At 41.1% G+C, this 23,931-nt stretch overlaps 1 protein-coding gene and 1 non-coding gene across 12 annotated transcripts in view; one reads left to right on the plus strand and one right to left on the minus strand.

The window, feature by feature from the left end:
- Positions 1-23,931, plus strand: part of PSD3 (pleckstrin and Sec7 domain containing 3) — a 528,631-nt gene that overhangs the window by 427,333 nt on the left and 77,367 nt on the right. The window lies entirely within an intron of this gene.
- LOC130830654 (small nucleolar RNA SNORA70) lies at positions 11,447-11,581 on the minus strand. The gene has a single exon (XR_009047827.1). It is a non-coding gene; the product is annotated as a small nucleolar RNA SNORA70 (small nucleolar RNA).

A 23,931-nucleotide genomic window follows, 5' to 3' on the forward strand; every position in this document is an offset into this window, starting at 1 on the left:
AAGTGACCTTTTGTAGAAGACATCCTGTGTGTCCCGGCAGCACACTCCCCTCTCAACATCTGAGCTACGTGCTCTAGGGGTGCCCCCTGTGTGGGCTGTGTGGGCCCTGCTGTTGGGGGGTGCAGACTGCTGTGGGCAGTCTCATAGGCATGGCTGGCTGCTTGTGTAGAGGTTGCTGGTCACTGGTTGGTGGGCCTAAGTCACAAGGTGGCTGGCAGCCTCACTCCTGGCGAGCCCCAGGGCTTGTGCTGGCCCACTGGTGGGCAGAGCCAGGTCCTGGGGTCTAGCGGCAGAACCCAGAGGTACCAGAGCTGGTATCAGACCGCTGGTGAGTGGGGCTGAATCCTGGGGCACTGGGCTAAGGGGCCGAGTGTGTCTCAGAGCTGGTGTTGGCCTGAAGGTAGGCAGGGCCAGGGCCCACTGGTGGGTGGGCTGGGTCTGCAAGCTCCAGGGCTGTGGTTTTCCTTGGGCACATCTCTGCCTGTTGGTGGGTGATGCTGGTCCCAGGCTAGAGCAGACTCACTGGTGGGTGGGGCCGAGGGTCAGGAGATTCTGGGGCTGGTGGCTGTTCATTGCTGTGCAGAGCTGGGTCCTGGGGTCTTTGGCTGCAAGGCCCTGGGCTCCTGGATGTAGTGCCTGTGCACTGGTGTGTGCGGCTGGGTCCTGGACCTTCTGGTGGACAAGGCCGTGTCCTGGGGCAGCCTGTCTGCTGGTTGGTGGGACTGTGTCCCCACCTGGTAGGTTGCTTCGCCTGAGGTGTCCCCATACTGGTTCCTTCAGGTTGGTGGTAGAGGTGGGCTGGGTCCCGAGGCTAGTAAGTTAGAGGGAGGGTCCAGAAGGCACTTGCCAGCACCAGCATCCACACTGGTGGACGAGCTCCCAAAAGTGGCTGTCGCCAGCGTCTGTGTCCCCAAGGTGAGCTGCAGTTGCCTCCTGCCTCTCTGAGGGGCTCTCTGAGATCAGCAGGTGGGTGTGACCCTGGCTCCTTTCAGATGACATGCTTCATGTCTCCAGAGCATGAGAGTCTGTGTGCCCTTTAAGAGTGGAGTCTCTTTCTCACATCCCTGTGGTTGTCCTGAAAGTAAGCCCCACCGTCCTTCAAAGCTAAATGTTCTGGGGGCTTGTCTTCCTGCCGCAGGACCCCTGAGCTTGGGAGCCAGATGTGGGGCTCAGACCCCTCACTGCTTGGGGAGAGCCTCTGCAGTTGTAATTATTCTCCCGTTTATGAGTCGTCCCCCCGGGGATATGGGTCTTGGCTGTATTGTAACCCCTCAAACCCATCTCATTGTGGGGTCTTTCCTCATATCTTTAGTTGTAGAAGATCTTTTCTGATAGATTCCGATCTTTTTCATAAATAGTTGTCATTTTGTGAGCCGGTGGGAGGAGGTGAGCTTGGGGTCTTCCTGCTCCACCCCTCTGGGAACCCTCCTCAGCTTTAGTCTTTGAAAGGCGACTCTTCACATGGCTGGATGCCAGATTATTAGCTGACCCCCAGAGCATGTGTTCAGTGTTGTCACCAAAAAGAGTTCTTCTTCGCTGACTCCCATTGTAGTATAATCCAGGGCAGGACTGTGGTCTGTATGACCAAGGGGATGGGCTACTGTGACTGACAGCACCTGCTTGGTTGCATTGGCAAGAGGAGAGTTCACTCCAGCTGGGCTAAGACCCATTTCTCAGAGAACGGGCAATCTTCTTGATAGACAAAGCAGTCGATGTCCATGTCTTTGTTCCCAGCACGCACATACGCCCCTTCTCCATACATTGAGTTCAGACAGTGCTTTTGCCCATCATGGCGCAGTTTTCCATCTGTAACCACAGATCTCCTCACCTGTGTCGCTGTGTCTAGCTGTGGCTCCATCTCCAAGGCTGATTGGTGTCCATTCTGCTCAGGTAGGGATGTAGCTTAATTCTACAGGCTAACTGGAAAACATAGAAATATTTGACATACTTCATGTAAAGTACTAGAGGCAAAAAGCAGAATAACTGTAGTTTAAAATGTCAGTTCTAGAAAAGGTGAAAGAGGTAGCACAACTGCTGTCACTGATGCAGTGTCTGTTGCTATATCCTGCTGGACAGACTGACCGAGCAAATGCATTTGAGCGTCTTTTCACTGCGTCACTTCCCTGGGTAACTTATTCCAGAGCATCCTCAGGCTCAACCTGTTGACATTTGCTTTGTCCGTGTTTTCCAGGGCCACCTCTGAGGATTATTGGGGAGAATCCCCCTGCTGGAAGCTCTGATCGCTTAGCAGCCCCCTGAGTAAGAGCACAGGCCCCCAGCCATCACAGTCCGCTTGCACCAGGCTAGAGGTTTTCCTGCCAGTAAAACTCCTTTAGAAGACTTAGTCATCTCCTTTGAGGACTTCTGGTTCGTTAGGGCAGTTTTAAGTGTCACGGGGCTTTTTTCTTTTTAGCAACTTAAGAAGTTCTGCCTGTTACCTGCCTCTGCTTCAGGCTCTATTTCTGCTCCTGCTTCAGAACCCAAAGTAGGTGGGGAAACAGATGGGTCAGGTAGGATGGGCCTAAGTGGGCCCCGTCTCCAGACTTCACTCCTGCTGGTTCCTTTATCACTGATCTTCACTTCTGCCTTTGTGAGAGGGTTTTGGGGCGGAGTCTTGAAGTTTCAGCCTTTAATTCCTCAGGCTCTTCGTAGATATTCCCATTTCAGTTTTTCATGGTTTTTAAAATCATGTAAGTATGGGCAGATAATTCAACTTTTTCAGTACAGGAAAGCGTGTAATTTCTAATGATAATTTACATACACTAAAATTTACCAACGTAAAGTACATGTTTTGAGTTCTGAAAAATGTATACAGTTGTGTGACTACCATCACAGTCAAGATATATAACATGTCCATTACCTGCAGAAGTTCTTGCGTTTAGTTCTTCCACCTTTACTGCCAGCCCATGGCAAGCACTTATCTGTCCTTGGGCGGCACTGTGCTTTTCTCTTCTATAATTTCAATATGTGGATCCGTGCATATTTTTTTGTGCATGGCTTCTTTCATTGGGTAGTGTTCTTTGCAGATTCATCCATATTGTGTGCTGTGAATTTGTAGTTGGTCTCCTTTTATTGCTGAGTAGTGTAGTCATTCCATTGTTTGAATATCCCACTGTTTACACATTCTCCAGCTGGGCCTTTGGGTTGCTTTCGGTTTGGGGCTGTTATAAACAAACCTGCCTTGGATATTCTCAGACAAGTCTTTGCATGTACATATGTTTGCATCTCTTTTCAAAAGATACCTAAGAGTGAGGGAGTGAGTTTGCTGGAATGTGTGCTAAGTATACATTTAAATTTATAAGAAACTTCCAAACTGTTTTCCAAAGTGTCTATATCATTTTGCATTCCTGCCACCTGTGCATGTTATGTCCCCTTGATAAAGTGATCCCTTTGTCATGAAATGACCCTCCTCAGTCCTGGTCACATTCCTTATTTTGAAATCTACTTTGTCTAATATTAATATAGTAACTCTAGCTTTCTTTTCAGTTTTTGCATAATATACAGAAATTTTTTTCTAGCTTTTTAATCTTATTCTATGATCTTGTCTTTAAAAATTGTTTTATACAGCATACTGGTATGTCTTTTCAACTGACAATCTGCCTGTTAATTGGAGTGTTTATACCATTTACATTTATAGTAATTACTGATATAGTTGACTTTAATTCTGCCACCTTGCTCTTTGATTTTTACTTATTACATATTTTATTTTTTCCTCTTTTCCTGCCTTGTTTGAGATTGTGTGTGTGGTGGGGGGTGGGGAGTCAGTCTTTCTTCACTGTTGGCATATTAGCTATACCTCTTTGTTTAATAATTTTAATGATTGCTGGAGGGTTTACAGTATAATCTTTAACTTGCCTTCAGATTTTACCACTTCGTGTGTAGTTTGGAATTTTTATAACAGATTACTTCCCTTTCTCTTTACTAGGATTGTGCTATTGTCATACATTTTAATTATGTATATAAAACTCATACTCTGTTATTATTTTTGCTGTAAACAGAAATGTATTCTTTACTTTTACTCACATATTGACCACTCCTAGTGTGCTGGGTTCCATTTTGCGTTTCACATTTCTATTTAGTATTGTTTTTTTTTCTGCCTGAACAATTTCTTTCAATATGTCTTATAGTAAACTGCTGGTGAAAAATGTTCTCATGTTTTATTGGTTTTTAGAATAATTTGTGCTGCACCTTCGTTTTAGGAATTTATGTTCACTTGTGTATAATTCCTTGGCAGTGTTTTCTTTTTTGTTCAGTAATTTTAAAATGTTGTTCCGGTGTTCTCTGTACTGTGTGGTTTCAGACAAAGGGTCTGCTATCATATTTTGTTGCACTGTACCTAGTGTGGGTTTTTCCCCCTCTTGCCGCTCTCAAGATTTTTCTCTTTATCTTTGATTTTAAGCAGTTTTATTATGAGGTGCCTTACTTTATGTTTTCCTTGTCTAGTGTTTTTTTTTTCAAGTTCTTGTATTCATCGGTTTATATTTTTCACCAATTCAGGAAATTTTTCAGCCATCATTTTTATAGCACCCACCCCTCTTCCTGGGACTCTAGTTTCCTGTATGTCAGACCATATTACACAAAAGGTTCATTGAGACTCTGCTAAATTTTTTTCCAACTCTTTTTTTGTTTCTTCAGTACTTTATTTTAATAATTTTTATTGCTATATCTTCAAGTTTACTCTAGTACTTTTATTCCATATATGATATTTTTATCTTAGAAACTGCAGTGTGAAACTTTTATACCTTCCGTTTCTCTCCTTATCAAGTTTGTATCTTTCTTAATATCCTTGAGCATATTTCTCAGATTTACAAAGCTGTTTTAAGGTCCTTTTCTTCAATTTCCTTTCTTTCTGTCTTTTCTGAGACTGTTACATTATTTGCATTCCTAGTAATTTCTGCTTGCATGCCAGACATTGTGACATTTTTCTGGGTGGATTTGGTTTTATTCCTTTAAAGAGTGTTGGATTTTATTCCATTGTCCAAATGAGTAAGTTGTAGATTAGCTGAATCCTTTAGAGCAGCGGTCCTCAAACTTTTTGGCATCAGGGACCAGTTTCTTGGAAGACAATTTTTCCATGGATGGGGGTTGGGGGAGGGATGGTTCAGGCGGTAATGCGAGCGATGGGGAGCAGCAGGTGAAGCTTCCCTCGCTGGTCCGCCACTCACCTCCTGCTGTACGGCCCAGTCCTAGGGGGCTGCTTTAGAAGCTTGCCTTTACTCTTTGTTGTGGTGGGTCCAGAGCAGCCTTTGTTCGGGGACTTATTTCACTCCATTACTAAAGCGTTATTACTCTCCTTTAGACTGTATTCAGTGCCCTGGTGGTATGAAGTCTTTCCACTCTGATGCACTGGACCATTTCCTTTCATGTGTGTTCAGATCAGTACTCCAGCCAAGACCTGGGGATTCCTCTGCAGACCTCCAGAGCTGTCTCTTTGTGCAGCTTTTCTCTCTCTTTTATTCTGCTGTGTAAGTTCTAGCCACCTCAGCCTCACCAAACTCCCTCTTCAGCTCCTCAACTCTGCACTCCTTCCAGGCACCTGTTTTTACTGCTGGATCTTAGACGCTTCCACCAAGCAATAATCTGGGCTTTCGTTTGCTCCTTTCTCTTCTCAATCACAGTTCAAATCTGCCTATTGTACAATGTTTGAAAACTTTTGTTTTATATATATTGTCCTGATTTCTAGTTATGATCAGAGGGCAGTTTCGGTAGCAGTTAATCTTTAATGAGCATAACTAGAATTAAACTGATTACTGATCCCTGTTGTGAAGAAATTTCTAGTTGCCTCAGACCTCAAAACCTAGTATTTACTGAGTTATGAAAGTTATAGGGAATTCTAGGTCTTTGAGCACGATTGGGTGTGTATTTGGAGTCCCAGAATGGGATTTGTCTTCTTCCCACCTAATCTTTTCCACACTCCCAAATCCCTTTTGTTGGACTTCCAGTCATATCTTGTTGAACTGGTTTATCTCACTGCTAGATAGCTGCTGCTTCTTGGATATGCACTGACACCTGACCTGCTTCTGAATGCATCCTTCTGTTTTGAGAGGTGGTCACCATAAGCAAATTTGAAATGTGTTTTATATTGCTCATATCTAATGTGCTTTAAAATATATCACTTTTCATTTCTAATATATTTTTAAAAAAAGTAAAAAACAACAGTGGAGCTTTCCTGGAGTAGGAGAGCCAAATAATTTTTGAGAAATTTGTGTAATGATACCTTTAGGGCATATCATCCTGCTAAGTCTGTAGAAAATTATTTGGATTCATGTGTTCACTATAGCCAGGGCTGTATTGCATTTGCACATACATGTAAACATGGGAGATGCTCTGATGATAGATAGTACTACAAGTTTTCATAAGTGAAGATTTGGGTCAAGCTTTATGGAAAGATTAAAACCCTGATTAACTTGTATCTAAAGGACCACTTGTCCAACTCAAGATTTTTATCTTTCAGTTTTTTAATTAACTCTAAGTACTAGATATGTCAGAGTATTTCCATAATTCCTCACATAAACATTTTTTAAAACTTGGAGATTTTCTTTGCTCTTATTTATTTATTAGTCTTTTAAAGATATGCTCAGATCAGAAATTTGTCTGACAAGACAAATCATGATTAAAAGCAAATGTTCTTTCTCATAGACGTCTGTGTGTTTACCAGACCCATTAAATCTGACATTAAGGGAAAGCTTTGACCAGTCAAATTTAGAAAACAAAATGTATCTTCTGGATTTTTTCAGGTAGAATGAAAAATAAAGTTCAATATAAGCTCTTAGTTTTGTTAACTTGATTCAGGATATGTGTGGAAATCAAGAAAGTGATTGGAAACAACAGGGCACTCAAAATATGAACGTTCTAAGTGCTGATGAGTAAGAGGTAATTGAGTGCTTTTTCCTAAGCACTTCACGCATTGCTTCATTTAATCTTCACCCTGTGAGGCAGGTGTTACTGCTATTATCCCCATGTTACTGAGGTGCAAATTCATCTTAAATTTACTAGCCAAAGCTGTAATATAGAATATCAGGATATCTGGTGGGACTGAAATCTGATTATGAGAAAATATGTTTAGAAAACATTGACGTTCTCCATGTTTTATGTGATCAGGACCGTATGTTATGATATAGCATGTGCTTAGATGAGTAGGGGTCTCAGTCTAGGGCCAGTGGGGCCTGAACATTTCTTTTACTTGACCAACCTAGTGCTTTTTTGTAAATTGAATTGCGTGAACTTAGGTATTTTCTGGTTGACCGTAGTTTCCACAAGCCCTATATCATCATGCCAGGCCTGCTCACACAGTGATTGCCACTTTTCTGCCCCGGAGTCTTTTGAGGTTGTGACCCACCTCCCCTCACCCCCAACGCCCATTTAGACTGACATAGCCTGCAGGAGATGGGGGCAGACAGATGGGCAAGACGCACCTAGTGCTGAATCTGTACTTCAGTGCTATCAACGTGGCAAGAAATGAAGTGCTTATCTTGTTTGATTACCACAGCCTGTGTATGCTGAGGTGCAGGAAGTGAATTTTTTTCCTACATGAATTAAACACTCCTCAGGTACCTAAGACTATATGTGTTCAAAAGCTGTGTTAAATGTAGCCTCTCCTCTTACATTTAGGTGTACCATACAGAGAGTCATTACAATCTAGAATCCACAGCACAGATTTTTAAATACATATATTGTTGGCTAAGATACCACATAAAACGTTCAAAATTGAGTGGAAAAAGTACATTTGGGACCATGCAGACATTCTCCCAGATAACAAGATATCCCAAGGACAGTGGACTAGGTAAGAGGGCCCAGAAGCAGCAGTGTCCAGTGTTTATGGTACTGGGTTACACAGCAGAGGAAGTGACAGATCATTAATGACAACAGAAGTATTTCAATAAATGGTGCTTAGGATGTGGATGGGTGGTGTGCATGGAGGGTGTGAGGTGCGAGTGGTGTGTGTGTGCTTATGGAATGTGGGGGCGGGGGGTGGGGGGGGTGTGTTACCCACATCAGCCAAGCCAGAAAAATCAATTTCAGGTAGATTAAAGGTAAACATTTGAGAGGCAGAAATCTAAAATGTTTAGGTCAAAATGTGAAACAAGACATTAATGACCTTTGGGTAGAGAAGGCTTTCTTAAGATTTAGAAAAACAAAAACAGTGAAAGGATATATTGCTATATATGATTACATTAATAGTAAAGGTTTCTTATATTAAAATACTCTTTTAAAAAGTTAGAAGATAATCCACAGTTTGGGATAAGATACTTTATAGCATATTATATTACTAATAACAGGTTGAATCCTGTGTGTGTGTGTGTGTGTGTGTGTGTGTAAGGAATCTTAAATTAATTAGAAAGACAATGTAATGGAAAAATGGGCAACAGTTGAAACAGACCATTTACAGAAAAAGAAATTGCAGTGATCCATAAATATATGAAGAGATACTCAGCCTCACCAATAATCAAGGATATTCAGATTAAACACACAGTGAGAGATCATTTCACATGTCACATTGGCTAGAATTTGAAAGAGTGATGATACCAAATGTTGGCAAGGATTGTAGAGAAGCGAGCACTTTTCCACCCTGTGCATGTGGGTGTCGGTGGGATCACTACTTTGGAAGACAGCTGGCAATAATCAATAAAGTTGGAAGAGCTTAGCCCTGTGTCTCAGTTAACCCAGTCCTAGGTGTGTATCTACAGAAACTCTTGCTGTGTACAAGAGGGGGATTGCTCATAGCAACATTATAATAGCTCAAAATTAAGCAACCTAAATGGCCCTTTAATAAGAAACTGGAAGAGTTTCATATATTCATATAGTAGAAAACTGTGTGACACTGAAAAGCAAGTAACTAGAGCTATAATTTTTATCATGAATGGCTCTCACAAAAGGTAATGTTTAATGAAAAAAAGCAACATGCAGAAGAATCTGCACATATGGTAACATCTTAAAGCATGCAGCACAGCACTGTTTTTAATAGGAATACATTCACATATAGAAATCAGTAAATATGGCTTAGTGGTTATCACTGGCAAGGGGAAGACCATGCAGTCACTGAGGAGTACCCAGGACTTCAACTATACTGATAATTTTAAAAAATTAGGTACAGGTATGTTTATTGCTCTTGATAACCTTCAGATCTCCTAAGGTTTCATCACAAAATTTTCAAAACTTGATAGAAACCTGACTGCATGGGAAATTTAGAAACAGTTGGTATTTTTCTTGAAATCTGTACAAGAAAAATAACAATTATAAAACTGAAAACCCCAAAATTAATATTCACCAGATAATATTTTAAACCTTCACCACAATAATAAAATTTTTTCACATTTAAAAATGTAAAAGATTTAATTTTGGTTACACAATGAAATGTAAATATTGTCCACCTTGACCCTGTAAGAGTACAGATGAAAGAATTTGGGGTGTAAAGTGGAGAGAGAAGAGAGAGGGAAACAGGATGGAGGCATCATGCTGCTCTTGTGGAGAAGAAGTGGAAAGGGGCTGCCTAGTACCCGGGAAAGAGGAAATAATGTTGTTAGCGTGCTCTTAAAACTACTGGGCAACAAACAGAGATGCAGGTGAAAAGCCATGCAGACGTGCCGGGCAGATGATATGGAGTACTCACACTTGCTAGATCCTCATCTCTCACAGCAGAAAAGCAATAGAGAATTTTACAGGCTATTATCACAGCACATCGTTTAGGGATGTGATGCAAATCACTCTGAGAAACAGTAGATGTTAAAAGTGGTTTCTTTCAGAATATGGGATTGGAGGAGTTGGGAGGAAGTGAATCAAAGAGGCTAATTATGTGGACATATCACTTTAATAATTTTGAAATATTTTAATCAATTTCCAGTATAGATTCTTCAGTGATTTTACCCACCTGAGATTTGTTTCTGTTTGAAATACTGAAATGTGAGTTGCTTTTTAAGGGTGTGGGAGCCATGTTTGTTTCACAGTCTCGATCTCACTTGAAACACTTTGGATGTGAGGAGTGCTGGGTAGTCTTGAGAAGGTTAGGGGTTTTCACTCACTCTAGAGGGGTTTGCACATTGCCTGTCAGTGAAAGCTTTGAAAACTCAGTCCCACATGTCATATTTGAGAGAGTAGATGTTATTCTGAGTCACACATACTGAAAATAGAGTTTATAATGGCAATGCAGGCAGAATGCTTTGCTATTGTATAACATTGGGAACAGCGACACTATAATTAAGAGATAATAAAAGTGGAATATTTTTTCCCCAGAAGACAGTGTCTCCTCCTGTTAGAGAAAGACTCTTTAAGTGGAGGCAAAGCAAAGCAATTACTTTAAACTAGGCTAAGGTCCCCACTCCTTGCCACTTTGCTGTTCTGTGGCCGCAGGGTTGTATAATGCAGCATTTTGACACAAGGCCAAAGAGCAGTGCCGTGAGGGCAGCCATTTGAGTCCTCAAGTAGGAGTCTGGGGGCAGTGTAGTTCTGGTGGCATTTCATGTGTTTTTGATGAGGAGTGCCTCTTCACAATTCTACATTTAGACTAAAAGAGTAAGTTTTAGGTTTGTAGGTTCCATTTTGATAGCTCTTGTCTTTCATTTAAAATCCACCCTTTCCTACAGTAGAGTTGGTTAAAAGAGGTCATCCACCATTCTTCTCAGAAGCAGTACTTTTTACAAGGACTGTGGAACAGAAACTATAATCTTTTAGCACCAAAAAAAATCTGTCCAGAATCTGCATATTTCTTTCTGAAAGAAGAATGCAGTTTTCACTGTGTCTGATTTTTAGAAATTATTCTGTTTGTACTGTTGACTCATTCTGTTTATATTTTCAGTGTAGTTAACATTTAGGAGAAAGGAGAAAATAATCTTGATGTCTCTATGTTTAGTTATTGCAGTTTATCAAATTCTTTAGTAACCTGATGAAAATTTGAAATTAAAAAGGCAATACTGGTCTCCTGAAGGAAATAATTATGGTGATAGAAATTTATGTACAAAATTTTATCACTGGATAGTACAGAATGGAGAATTTGAGCTTTGAAACTAGATATATCATTAATTCATTTTAGATTTTTTTTTTTTTTTTTGACAGGAAAGTAGGATTTACTGATGGGCGTGAGTAAGGAGGGGACAACGCCAAGGCTTTCATGAATGCAGGGCCTGTCATTTGTCCAGGGGGCCACGATTGGGGATGTGTTTGACCCCACAGCCATCCAGGATAAGCCGCTTTTCTGCCACCATGTTTTCAAATTCATCCTCATTAAACTTAGCAAATCCCCACTTCTTGGAGTTGTGGATCTTCTGGTGGCCAGGGAACTTGAACTTGGCCTTGCGGAGGGCCTCAATCACGTGTTCCTTGTTCTGCAGTTTGATGCGGATGGACATTATGACTTAGCTAATGTGCCCTGGGGCTTTCCAAAGGCCCCACGCATACCTGTCTGGAGCCTAGATTGGAGACAGCATGCCAGTCATGAATGTCCACTGGAAAGGGCTGAATCCAACGTCCCTTAGGGCAACCCATACAAGCAACAGGCTGCATACACTACTGAGGAGGCTGCTGTTTGTAGCCATTGGACACCAGGCCCCCACAGGGAAAAGAGCACAGTCAGCTTAATTGGCTGCAAAGTAGAAATTCTTTTGAGGACCAGCTGTGTGCCTGTCCGTTCACTCTTTTTTTTTTTTTTTTTTTTTTAAATTATTGTTTTTTTTGGGGGGTACACCAAGTTCAATCATCTGTTTTTATACACATATCCCCGTATTCCCTCCCACCTTCGACCCCCCCCCCCACCCTCCGTTGAGTCCCCCTCACCCTCCCCATCCCAGTCCGTTCACTCTTGATGGGGAATAAGGAGAGGGAGGGGATATGCCTGAGCAGGTGTCATTCAGCTGAAAGCTGAATAACAAAGGGAAGTCCATAACATCTTTGGACACAGAGCATGTATGAGAGTATTCCAGTGAGGGAAATAGGTAATGCAAAAGCCTCAAGGTGAGAATGCCACCTGGCACATAGAAAGAACCTGATTGTTATTTAAGAACTTAATTGTTTTTAGGTACAGAATATTAGCAACAGAAGCAAGCATCACCATCATCGTCTTGGAAACAGCCTAATGACCAACAAGAGCAACAGTGCCACTCTTGCAGTCATTTTAAAAATGACATATAAGTTGAAGGGTTTAAAGGAAACAAGTTTCTGGCAGATGTGTGCATAGTAAAATGGTTAGGAGCTTATATACCAAAATGTTCTCTCTGGTGGTTATATATATTTTTTCTATGTATGGTTTTTTATTTTCCTTATTTTTTATTTACTTTGAAAATTTTTTTGCACTGGATGGATATAACTTGTATTATCAGGGAAAATCAATATTTTTATGTTAAACACTGGTTATTTTAAATATAACATTAATACAATAGAACAAAGACCTAATGAAATATGATTTCTAAAATATAGAAAAATGTTTGCAAAATAAAGACAAATGGAAAAAGGTATAACAAACAGCATGATTACCAATAAAAAATGACTGTTAAATAACAAAAATTCAATAAAATATATTTAAAAGATATAATTGGTTTTATTAAACCATCGGTCAAATGGGCAGCATCCCACCTTGCAAGTAGAGAGGAGCTTGGAGGAGCCGTGCAAAGTGGAAGGCTTTTATAGGCAGGAGGGAAGGCAAAGGGGGAGAGTGGTCACCCCATCTTCCTCTGGGGGATGGAAAGGGCCTGTGTAGCAGATCTCCTCATTAGTGCTGACAAGAAACTTCCAGACTAGTTGATTAAAACCATTCCTGGGGGAGGTTGTACTGCAGTTAGGTTAGGTATTAAGCCTTGGTCTGTGAGGTGGGCCGAGCGCACAAGTGACTCCATTTGGGGCCTGTTGTCTCTTTTTTAAGATGACTTATGATAAGGTGGTGGGTATTAAACCTCCCTTTTAAAAATCTGCTCAATGGCTGTTGTGGTACTATTCTCACCAAAAATAAATTGGGGATGGGAATATTGACAAATGTTTCGTGTTGTTTTAGCAGCACTTAGTAACTTGTATCAAGGCTGCTTGTTGAGTCCTCTTGGGAATGCAGCCCTGGTTGCAGGGTGGGAAGTCCCAAGGTGGGAACGGGCGAAGCTCTTCCAAGCACTGGACGTTTAAACAAGCGGAAGAGGTTGGCCTGATATCGAAAAGCTAAGAATTACACACGTGGTGGCATCCCTTCAGATGCAGTCCATGGCGGTGGGCTGTTTCCTGGCATCTGTGACAGCAGTCTCGTAGGAAGGGGCAGGAGCCACCTTTCAGAGAGAGGAGCTGGTGGTCTCTCCTGAGGCTCCTAGGTTTGGGGGAAAACAGGCAGACTCCTGTCGCCTTCCCTGAGAACAAACTGTGTCTACAGGGTGCTGCTCTTCATTGCCACTAGGAATTATTTTTGTTGACCTGTAGTAGCTTTTGCCCAGGGGCATTTTAAAGGTGCCAGTGGGACTTGGGCTATTTTACAATTACAGTAGCCTATTTGAATTCTATTTGTAGAAATGCACGCTCAGCAGAGTCTTTGACTCTAAAAGTTTATTGGTCACAAGGTGCTTGTGAAGCTGGAGAAACTTGATTTGGTGTCACTTGATGAGCCAGGTTCAGGCTTGTCTGATTCAGCAGTTACCTGCGCTCCTTGGGTAGACTGTATAATTTACCCTCACATTTTATTTTAGTTTGTTGCTCTCTATAAGTTTGATAATGAGTTCTGTAAACTGGTCAAGAAATTATGAAAAAACATAGTATGCTTGATTTTCTTGGAGTTCAGTGTTTGTACCTTTCACATATAATGAAGGTACTGAACTTCAGGAACATTTTGCTATTGTCCAACTTTTTAAGATGGTTATTAAAAATAGCAAGTTCTCCAGCATCTTCCTTCAATTTATAAGAATTATAGCATGGTGACTATGGTTAATAACACTGTATTACATATTTGAAAGTTGCTAAGAGGGTAGATCTTAGAAGTCCTCACCACAAGAGAAAAACTGCAGCAGTGTATGGTGATAGATGTCAAGTAGACTTATATAGGTCACCGTTTTGCAATAAAAGTATTGAATCGTTATGTTGTACACCCGAAACTAACATAATGTTGTGTGTCAGGTTTTTTAAAAAGAATTATAGGATGGTGTTTGTGTCCTAGAATTTTAAAGTCCCTTTCCACAGATGTCCATTCTTTAATGGTTGTTGAAAACCCATAGTAATGTGTCAAGCTCTGTTTGTTCCTTATGAGCCTGGGTCTTTACCGATATCTTATTTCCACATCCAACATCATCTTGTTGAAATAATCTGTATCAAAATTTTATCCTGCCTCCTCTTTGCTCTTCAGCCAACCTGAGTTTTCTAATGTATTTCACCTAAATGGTGGAGACAACACTTTTTAAAAAAACTTATCTTTAATGTTTGTTGAGTCACATCATCTACATGCTTATTTAGGACATCTAATTCTTCTTCTTTTTCGAGTTTCTAATCTGCTCTGTGGACACAGCAACAAATCGAAGTATTTGCTTGGAGGTTCCATTCTAGTGTAGGGGGAGCTCAGTAATAAATAGGTGGTATTTCAGGCGACTGTTAAGTGATCCAGAGGAAAATAAAGCTGAGGTGAGGAGACAGTGAAGAAAGTGGGCAGGTGCTGTACTGCAGAGTGCATAGAGGAGGCCCTGGGGGAGACGACATCTGAGCAGCGATCTGATTGAAGTGAAGGGGCAAGTCATGCTAGTATCTGGGGAAAGAGCAGCTGGAGAAGATGTGAGGTATAGTTCATCTGTCAAAATTCTGAAAAAATTTATATGACTCTAGTATTTGTTTTTCCTGAAAAAATAACTATATATTATGAGTCATTTTTGTGTTTCTTGCTGCCTGCACACTCTTCCCATAACCTTTAGCTCATGACAGTATGTTCTTGTAACACCCTACCCTCTTCTCCCACCACAGCAAAAGTCCTTTACATTGTCCCTGTGCATCTAGAAATGGCTACCAGTGAAACCATCTCCTAACTGAGTAGAGGAAGGTGTTTGTTCATAAGTTGGGTTTGTACATTTTTGTAGCTTATTGGGTAACACTTTCTCCATCAGCTTTTGTTCCTCCTCCCAGTGTTCACTTTTACTGTTTGCATTCATGTTTGATGTCTCCAGTGTCAAGACAGGAGAGGACCTGGGACAAAACAGAAACAATATGTTAATGAATGTGCTGTACTCCATCCTCCCCCCAATTAAATTAAGGGTGAAAGGTCACCACTTTTCTATTAAAGCTACATTAATAATGTCTGGGGCGGGGATTTCTTCTCAAAATATTGACTTTAACAAATAAAAATTTCAATACATGAATGATATTTAAAAAGTAAGTCTTCGTGTTTTAGCATGGAAATTGGATGCATTTTCTTTTAGCAGACAGTATCCCTAACAATAAAAAGTACACTTTTTAAAAATTCACATATATTAACTCATCTGATTTTCAGAATAACCCTGTGAGATAGGTGTCCTTTTATTATTGTTTTACAGAGACAATAAGTGACGCGTGGAGAGGCTGACTTGCCTGAGGTCACTCAGGTGAAACCAGAATTTCAAACCATGTGGTCTCTGTGAAAAATACTCTATATGCTTTTGTCCAGAGGTCATCCTGATGAAGGATGGTGGTGATCAGTGTCATGAGACTTCTGTAATTAAGATCCATGTTTGCATTCAACATCTTGATCCAGATATACCGTAGAGAAGGTGGAGGACAAAAGAACATGCCTCCCCTCCCCCCCTTTTTTCCTTCAAAGTCCTAGTTAAACTAAATCCTCATTTAAAACCTTCTCTGACTTCTAAATCCTACTCATGAATAGAATTAGTGACTTCCTTCCCTCTTTACCTGCTTGAAACCCCCATTGTGATTGTTTTGGGTAGTGCCATGCTACCATTTGGTTTATAGAGCTTATCATGTATTAAGTTTCACTGTTAATGTGAAATATTTGTGTGCTAATAACCTTTATGTAACAACATTGTAATTATGGTATGTTGTAGTGTCATTTTATAGATTTATAACCAGAGATGTTAGGCAACTTGTTGAAAATGAGAGAAATAGTAGACATTAGGGTGTGAATAAAACCCGAGTTTCCTGGCTCTCAGTCCAAATTACTTTCTGCTATTCCAGAAAAATTGATTTAGGGTAAGAGTGTTGACTTCTTAAAGTATTAGAATCACAGCCAGAGTGAATGTCAGCCCGCCAGGGCACATGCTGGGGAGCATATTCATCCAGTTCTCTCTTGTGTTTCATGCTCTGTTCTCTACCAATAATATATAAACCTATTTCTATTATAAAAAGAAGAAAACATTTTTCAGGGAAAAGCAGTAGGTATAGATTGTACTTCTGGTTCCTTTAAGGCTGCCCCAGTTTTCCTTTTATAAAATAGAGTTGGCTGCATGTAACAGCTCCCAGTTGTAAAGAGAAAGATTATAAAGATTAAATTTGTTTGATTTTTTTTAAATGTGTAAATTGCCTTAAATGTTTCAAAGATAAGTGATTTAGAAATATAAGATAGTAATAGTACTGTTTTATTTCTACCTCTCTGTTATAAACCTGGGGATAATTAACACTATCAGTTGTTTAGTACTGTGCGAGTTTTCTCCCAAAGGTAATTCTGTTGTGCACGGCTGGGATTCCATTACTTCAAGCAGTAATCTGAGTGTCTGAGTTACTCAGTTAAGATTTTTTTTTTTTAATAAATTTATTTATTTATTTTATTGGTTGTGTTGGGTCTTTTTTGCTGTGCGCGGGCTTTCTTTTTAGTTGCGGTAAGTGGGGGCTACTCTTTGTTGTGGTGCGCAGGCTCCTCATTGCCGTGGCTTCTCTTGTTGCGGAGCACAGGCTCTAGGTGCGTGGGCTTCAGTAGTTGCAGCACATGGGCTCAGTAGTTGTGGCTCATGGGCTCTAAAGCGCAGGCTCAATAGTTGTGGCGCATGGGCTTAGTTGCTCCTCGGCATGTGGGATCTTCCTAGAGCAGGGATCAAACCCGTGTCCCCCGCACTGGCAGGCGGATTCTCAACCACTTCGCCACCTAGGACCTCAGTTAAGATTTAATAGTACTTCTTATGGTGATGCCTGAGGGTATTTTATGAAAGGAAGTTGGGGATGAGTATACAAGGATTACCCTTAACTTCACACTATGATTTTCAGGGAGTGCCGACATCCATGAATTTATCTAAATCCTTTGCACACCAGTCATAGAAAGCAAACTCCCCCTGCCTGGGGTGTACCTTTAACTGCCTTCCATCAAGGTGGCATATCTCTTCATCCTGTAAGAGAGATACTTTGAGAATTTTGCCCAGTTTTCAGATACTGTCACTAGGGAATTAAACTTTAGAAATGTCTTGTGCCTTTTACAAATCCCATGCAGATGTGTCCCGTTTGTACGGTGTAGAGGGCTTTTGCAGAGCACATCTTTGTTTCCAAGTTCAGCAGGGTGTTAGGTTTGTTTTGGAATGCCCTTGTTGACATGGCTTTGTATTTTAAATGTCTTTCTCCACTAACATAGGGAAATCGAAGGCATTTTGCATCCTCAGGTTTCCCTTGTTTCCTAGCCTGGCAGGGCCCGGATTATTAGCCTTGAGGCTACAACTTGAGAATTCTTTCCCATTTGTGAGGACAGGGCTTCCTGACCTTCTCTACCATTTGGGGAAAAATGATATTTTTGTCATTTTACTGGGGCAGTAGAAGAATGTTTTTCAAGGGAACAGACAGGAAAGGAAGGTTAGTGTATTAAAAGAAAAAATAGGCTCTGTCCGTAGTATGTCTTTATATGCTGTTAAGTCTTTCTGATATTAAACTTGAAGAAAAGGGAAAAGTAGATAATCAGGGAACTCACAGTGGGGAGTGGTCAAAAACAGGCCGAGATTTTGATGAAAATAGAAAAATTGGAACAGTAAGATCTTAAACACAATCTGTTCCCAGTTCGGTTCAGAAGAAATTAAAGTTGGAGCATATAGCATGCAAATAAAGACCTTTACATGAAGATTATACCTTTTGGTGAATTAAAAAAAGAACTGTTTTTTGGCATATGCTCTTCATTACTCCTTGCTGAATATTTCATTGCCCAGGAATATTTTATACCTTCCTCTTTATGAAAGAAGGGTGACAGCCTGTGCTTTCATTCTCGGTTATGCAGTTAACTCTTTTTTAAAGACCAGTGGTGATAACTGAAGCCAAAATATTGTTCATCATGCTTTGTATTTCCAAGAAGACTTCTTCAAATGCGTAATAAAGATGAGATCAGAACATTAATAAGAACTGGTTTATAATAGTGAAGATTTAATGGTAGTTCTGAAGAGGAAAATTAGAAGTTTGCACTCAGCTAGAAATAACTTCATGCTTGCTCTGCTTCTGTAAAATCTGCTTGCTGTGCTAAGAACAAGATGACCTAGCAATCAGCTGTAACCTGTAGATGTTCTGATAAGTATGGAATGTTCTGATAAGTGTGGAATGTTCTGCTCCTGCTCCTGCAAATTTCTGTTTGGAAACCCCCTGCAAGGAACCCATAGCAACTCCCGCGCTCTGTTAACTGCCCATAACCTATAGTAACCAGGTAACCAATCAACCAATGCTAACTGTAACCATGTGCACTGACCCCTATAAAAGTAAAGCTCACCCTGAGCTCGGGGCCCCAGAACTTTAGAGTGTTAACTCGTCTGGGACCGCCAGCTTAATAAACCTGAGTTCTCCAGCCCTCTGAGTGTGGTGCTTGGTCTCCCGACAGACTGATTTCTGCAACAGTTCCACTACCACTCAGGCTTGGAACAACTGCCAATTTCTCTTTTGCAGAAATGTGTGTCACAGAGGCCTGTTGACTTTTTTTGTTTCTTATTTTAATTTGAATATCACCCCTGTATCTCAGAGTTTACCAAGTCGCTGTTGCTGAGTTTGGTTTGCCTGGGTTTCCCTGCATACAGACCAGAGTAAAAGTGGCCAGAGCCATAGGGACCCAGGTCCTGCAGGTTAGTGACATCTCCACGTCCACGTCTATTAAGTGAATATGAAAGTGGCTTCTCGCAGAGTTGTGGGCTTCAGTTAACACACGTCCAGTTTTGGAACAGTGCTTACAACAGTATGTCCTGGATAAATGTGAGCTGATAGCATTGCTGCTGCCACCGTTGTCATTGCTGTTGGCCGTAGCACTCTGCAGAGCGCTAGGCGGGCAGCACCCCAGAGGGCGGACACAGGATCCTGCCTCAGAGCTGAGCTGCATTGCCGTGAGCCTCCTGTGTTCCCCTCGCTGCAGTAGCGGGTCTGACCGTTGTGAAGGATTGTCACCTGGAGAGTTCCCCTCAGTGTATCCATAGAATGTGTTTCCTCGTCTGAGTCGCACTGTACAGAAGCTTTGAAATCCACACATATGTAGCCCCCTCAGTAGCTGACTCCACCTCTCAGAGCTGCAAATGTCATTTCAATGATGGAGACATCAATGTGCAATAGAGGCAGTGATACCTCACTGGAAGGATTGTTGGATCAAATAGAACATTTCTAGTGCTTGCCCGGCACTCATTTAACACTGCTGCCTTCCCCTTTCTTTCCAGTTCTTTATCTTTATTGTGCACCTCTCTCCACATTTGGGGCTTTTTCTCTCATGTGGGCAACTGTAATCGCCTCCTTACTGGTATTCCTTGTCTCTCTCCTCCTTTTCTCAGCTCCTGTCTCCTTATCCTGCTCCAAATGAATTCTAGATTATAAAATTTGTGAACATATTCTTGAAAAAAAAAAAGAAAGAAAGAACTAGAAAGTCTTCTTCGGCAATACAGTGGCCTACAAATTCCAAAACCCATATATTATAAAAATCTAAAAGTGATTAAAATATTTTAAACACCGTTTAAATGAATGGATGACCCTGTCACAAAGAAAGGGAAATGAGTACAAGTGTAGGAGGTGAGCTAGCTCTGGGGCTGCTGAGCCCTCAGGGCATCTGTGGATCTGAGTGCCTAAGGAGTCCTGGAGGTCAAACTAGCTTAGCACAGAGGACAAAAAGATGAGAGTCTGAGGGAGCAGTGAAGATGCCTTTGGGATAGACTGAGCAGTTAAAGCATCAGAAGTCTCAGTTAGAGGGACAGCGGAGAGACAAGGTTCAAACCCGTAATGACTGCACATGTTTGGAGATGATACACGGGAGCCCAAAGCTGGGTAAATGTAAAGAAACCTATAGCCAAACACAGCATGAAGTAATGTCTTCATCAGAAAAAGTAATTGTCCACCTAGAATTTTTAATGAAATAGACATTTTTATATGAAGAAAAATAGAAAAAGATTTACCACCAAAAGACCCTCCTAAAAGAACTTCTAAGTATAGATTTCAAGGAGTAGTTGAAAATGGCCTCCGAAAGCAACCTGAGATACAGAAGTAACAAATAAAGGTAATATTACAGTAAACATGAGGGAAAATCTAAACAGACAATGGCAATTTATAGAGAATGTCTATTTCAGTAGTATTAAACAAAACAAAATAGACATTGTTATCATGTAAGGTTGGAGGCAATTGATAAGAATTAAAATATGCCAGGATTCTTTTATTTTCAAGAAGAAGGAAAGCAGTCTTTGGACTATGAGTATGCATGTTAAAAATAGCCATGAAAGCATAGTCTAGTGCACAAAATGGTATCTTTTGATCAAGTTCAGCAAACATCTTTTCACAGTAGGCACCCAGGTATTTGTTAAAATATATATCTATCTACCAACTCCCTACCATCCTTGTAGTTAGAGCCTTGCAATAGGATACATCAAGTTTCCTTCCTTCCACCATGTTCATTATGTAACTGCAGTTACAGCTCTTTCCCCAGCCTTCTGTACTCAGTAACGTATGTGCTGTGGTATCTGGTTTAACTCCCTCTACAGTTGTCATCATGAGGAGCAATGCTTCTCACTCCCTGGGCTGCAGCCCTTGTGTTTCACAGGGCAAGCCTCACAAAGGGTGCAGAAGCCACAGCCGCACTGTGTGTGTGTGGCTCTAAAGTCAGGGCCGCTGAGGCTGCCTCTACAGCCTTCTCAGCCTGTTCTCATGCACTGTGGTCCCTTTCTTCCCTGAATTCCACTCCTTTGCACCCATACTGTCCCACCTGTAAAACGGAGGTAATGATAGTGTCTTATTTTTAGAATTGTGGTGTAGGTTAAACAACTAAGTTATAATTGACCAAAAATAAGATTGTTACACTTCTGTGGGAGCTGGAAAAATTGAGCATGGCCTGCAGGGTTAATGCTCCCTGACTCAGCATCAGTCACCCACGGGTGACTTCAGATCAGAGTTCAGTTGGAGAGAATTTTGGGATCCATTTCTAGCAGGCTTAGTGTGGTAAAGATGAAGATCTGTTAGAAGTTTTTGTGAACATGTACACGAATTTGTTACCGAATTGATGGACTGGACTCACACTGGGGTCCTAACCTGGGTGGAGACTCCTTGTCTCCGTCAGGGAGGTTCTTTTTCTGCTGGGATTCACACAGCTAATAATGAAACCAGAGCTGAGCCTGGGACAGCATAGGCTTCATTCAACAGCCAAAGAATGGAAAGAAGCCAGATCTTGGTTCAGAAATCAACTTCTCAACCCAATTCAGGCAGAGACACAATATATATAGGAAGGTGGAGGTAAAAGGGAGGGAAATGGAAAGAGACAGAGGAATATTCACAAACAGTGGTGTGGTTTGGATCCGGATCAGATGCACCACTCCTCTTCAGTCCTTGTATGGGCTTTTCCAGTTGTTGTCATGGCAATTGTCAACTGTCCTGGTGCCAGTGGGTGTGTCATTTAGCTAATATGGCTCAAGGTCACTGGAAGTCAAATCTTCCCCCATCTTGGGCCTAGTTAGTTCTAACTAGTTCTTGTTTTTCTCTTTGCGGCTTCCTCCTGAGACATCTTAGATAAGAGCAATTGGTTTCCATTTGAGGGCAGGGCAGGGGTGTGATTCTGCGGCAACAGCCTTGGTAACAGATTAATAGATTTCTACTTGAAAAGCAGAAAAATAGATTTGTAAATCTTTGAACGGAAGGAATCTCAGGATGCCACTCAATTAGTTGTAGGGCTTTGGGGAAAGCTTTTCAAATCCAGGACCTGCGTTCCTCCTATAGAAAACAGAAGGGTTTATCTAAGTTCTTTTCCAGCATTAGCCAGTGCTTTGCCTTAAGTTACATGAGTTATCCACATTTTAAAATGAAGCAGCTGGGGTCCTGAAAGGTTGGGGGACTGGTCAGGAGTTACCAAGTTAGGGTTAGTGGATGAGAGGAGAGATTTGAGAGAAGGACTGGGACCAGCTGGTCTGCCTTCCAGTCCGGCACCTCCACCACACCAGCCGCCTCTGTCCTGCTCTGCAGTAGCTCCTGCAGCCTGAGGCCACTGTGTACACTGCTCTCATCTATTGAACAACACAGTCAACATTTATTTCATACACACACACACACACACACACACACACACACACACACATATAGAGAGAGAGAGAGAGAGAATGATCTATGGCTTTCTTTATAGTCTTTATAGCATCCACTTTTTTTTCTTTGTAAAGAAGATTATGATATACATTTTTTGATCATTTATTTTTGAGTACACACTTTAAAACCTTACATGATAGAAACAGATGGAATGATTTTTTTGTTTGTTTGTTTCCCCTGGAAACCTGCAGAGCGGATGTTTTGAGTCTTTTTTTTGCCAGGTGGATATCTCAGTATGGTGTTGGCAGGATCACCTGTATTCTGTATGTGGCTATTCACCTAGTTTCCAAGCCTAAGGATTCTTCAAAGGAGATTTAAAAGATTTGTTTGAGAATAATGCACTTTCTAATTTAATCAGGCATCCAGGTTAAAGACAGCCTAAAGGCAGCCAAATAGTTGGTAACCGAATAGGAATAAATGGCCCTTCCTACATATGTGGTAGACATGTTTAGAGAAATGGTATTCAGGTAATAACCTTTTCCAGTTACAGATTTTAATTTTATTAAGATTAAGAATCAATAGTAAAACATTTTGCTAATCTGTGCTTTTATTTTAGGACAGTCTGTAAAGTTTTATATGCTCAATAGAGAAATTCTACTTCATACTGCAGGAAAATATAAATAAAGGAAATATAAGGACTTCTGGAAGAAAATTCGTTTGGAGAATTTTTATAAAAGTGCCTAATGTCTCCCTTGTACTACTCTAGGTTCTGTGAATTCTGAAGATGAAGGATACCTGTTCTCAGGTTATTCACAGTCTACTGAAAGACATTTAGACAAAAAAATTATGTTACAGTGCAGTAGCATCTGCAGCAGAGGTATCACAGGTTGTCACAGGAGTAATAATAATTAAAGTTACAATCCAGCTGGTGGATGTGTGGGAGAAAGGCCAAAGGAGTCCTTTTTTTTTTTTTTAAAGAGTTGTTTTTTTAAAATTATTTATTATTTAGTTATTTTTGGCTGCGTTGGGTCTTTGTTGCTGCTCACAGGCTTTCTCTAGTTGTGGTGAGCGGGGGCTACTCTTCATGGCAGTGCTCAGTTTTCTCATTGAGGTGGCCTCTCTTGTTGCGGAGCACAGGCTCTAGGCACATGGGCTTCAGTAGTTGTGGCACATGGACTCAGTAGTTGTGGCGCACGGGGTTAGTTGCTCTGAGGCATGTGGGATCTTCCCAGCCCAGGGCTCAAACCCGTGTCCCCTGCATTGATAGGCGATCCTTAACCACTGCACCACCAGGGAAGCCCAGGAGTCCTTTTATATTCCAAGACTTTTTTCTTATGACTCCTAGAAACTTTGATGAAGCCATGAAGGCTCTGGTTCGTGAGCCCTTAGATTGATGTGTATTTCCAATATGCCTCTTGCTTTTTCAGTTTTTAAGTCATCTCTACTGGAGCATGGAACACAGAGCCTTGCTATCTAGTTATGTGACCATGAGCAGATTACTTCTGTGTGCTTCAGTTTTATAAAAAGACAAGGGTGATAGTACCTATAATACCTCACAGGATTGTTATGAGGATTAAATGAGAT

Source organism: Hippopotamus amphibius, chromosome 10 (assembly GCF_030028045.1).
Source record: "Hippopotamus amphibius kiboko isolate mHipAmp2 chromosome 10, mHipAmp2.hap2, whole genome shotgun sequence".
Taxonomy (NCBI): domain Eukaryota; kingdom Metazoa; phylum Chordata; class Mammalia; order Artiodactyla; family Hippopotamidae; genus Hippopotamus; species Hippopotamus amphibius.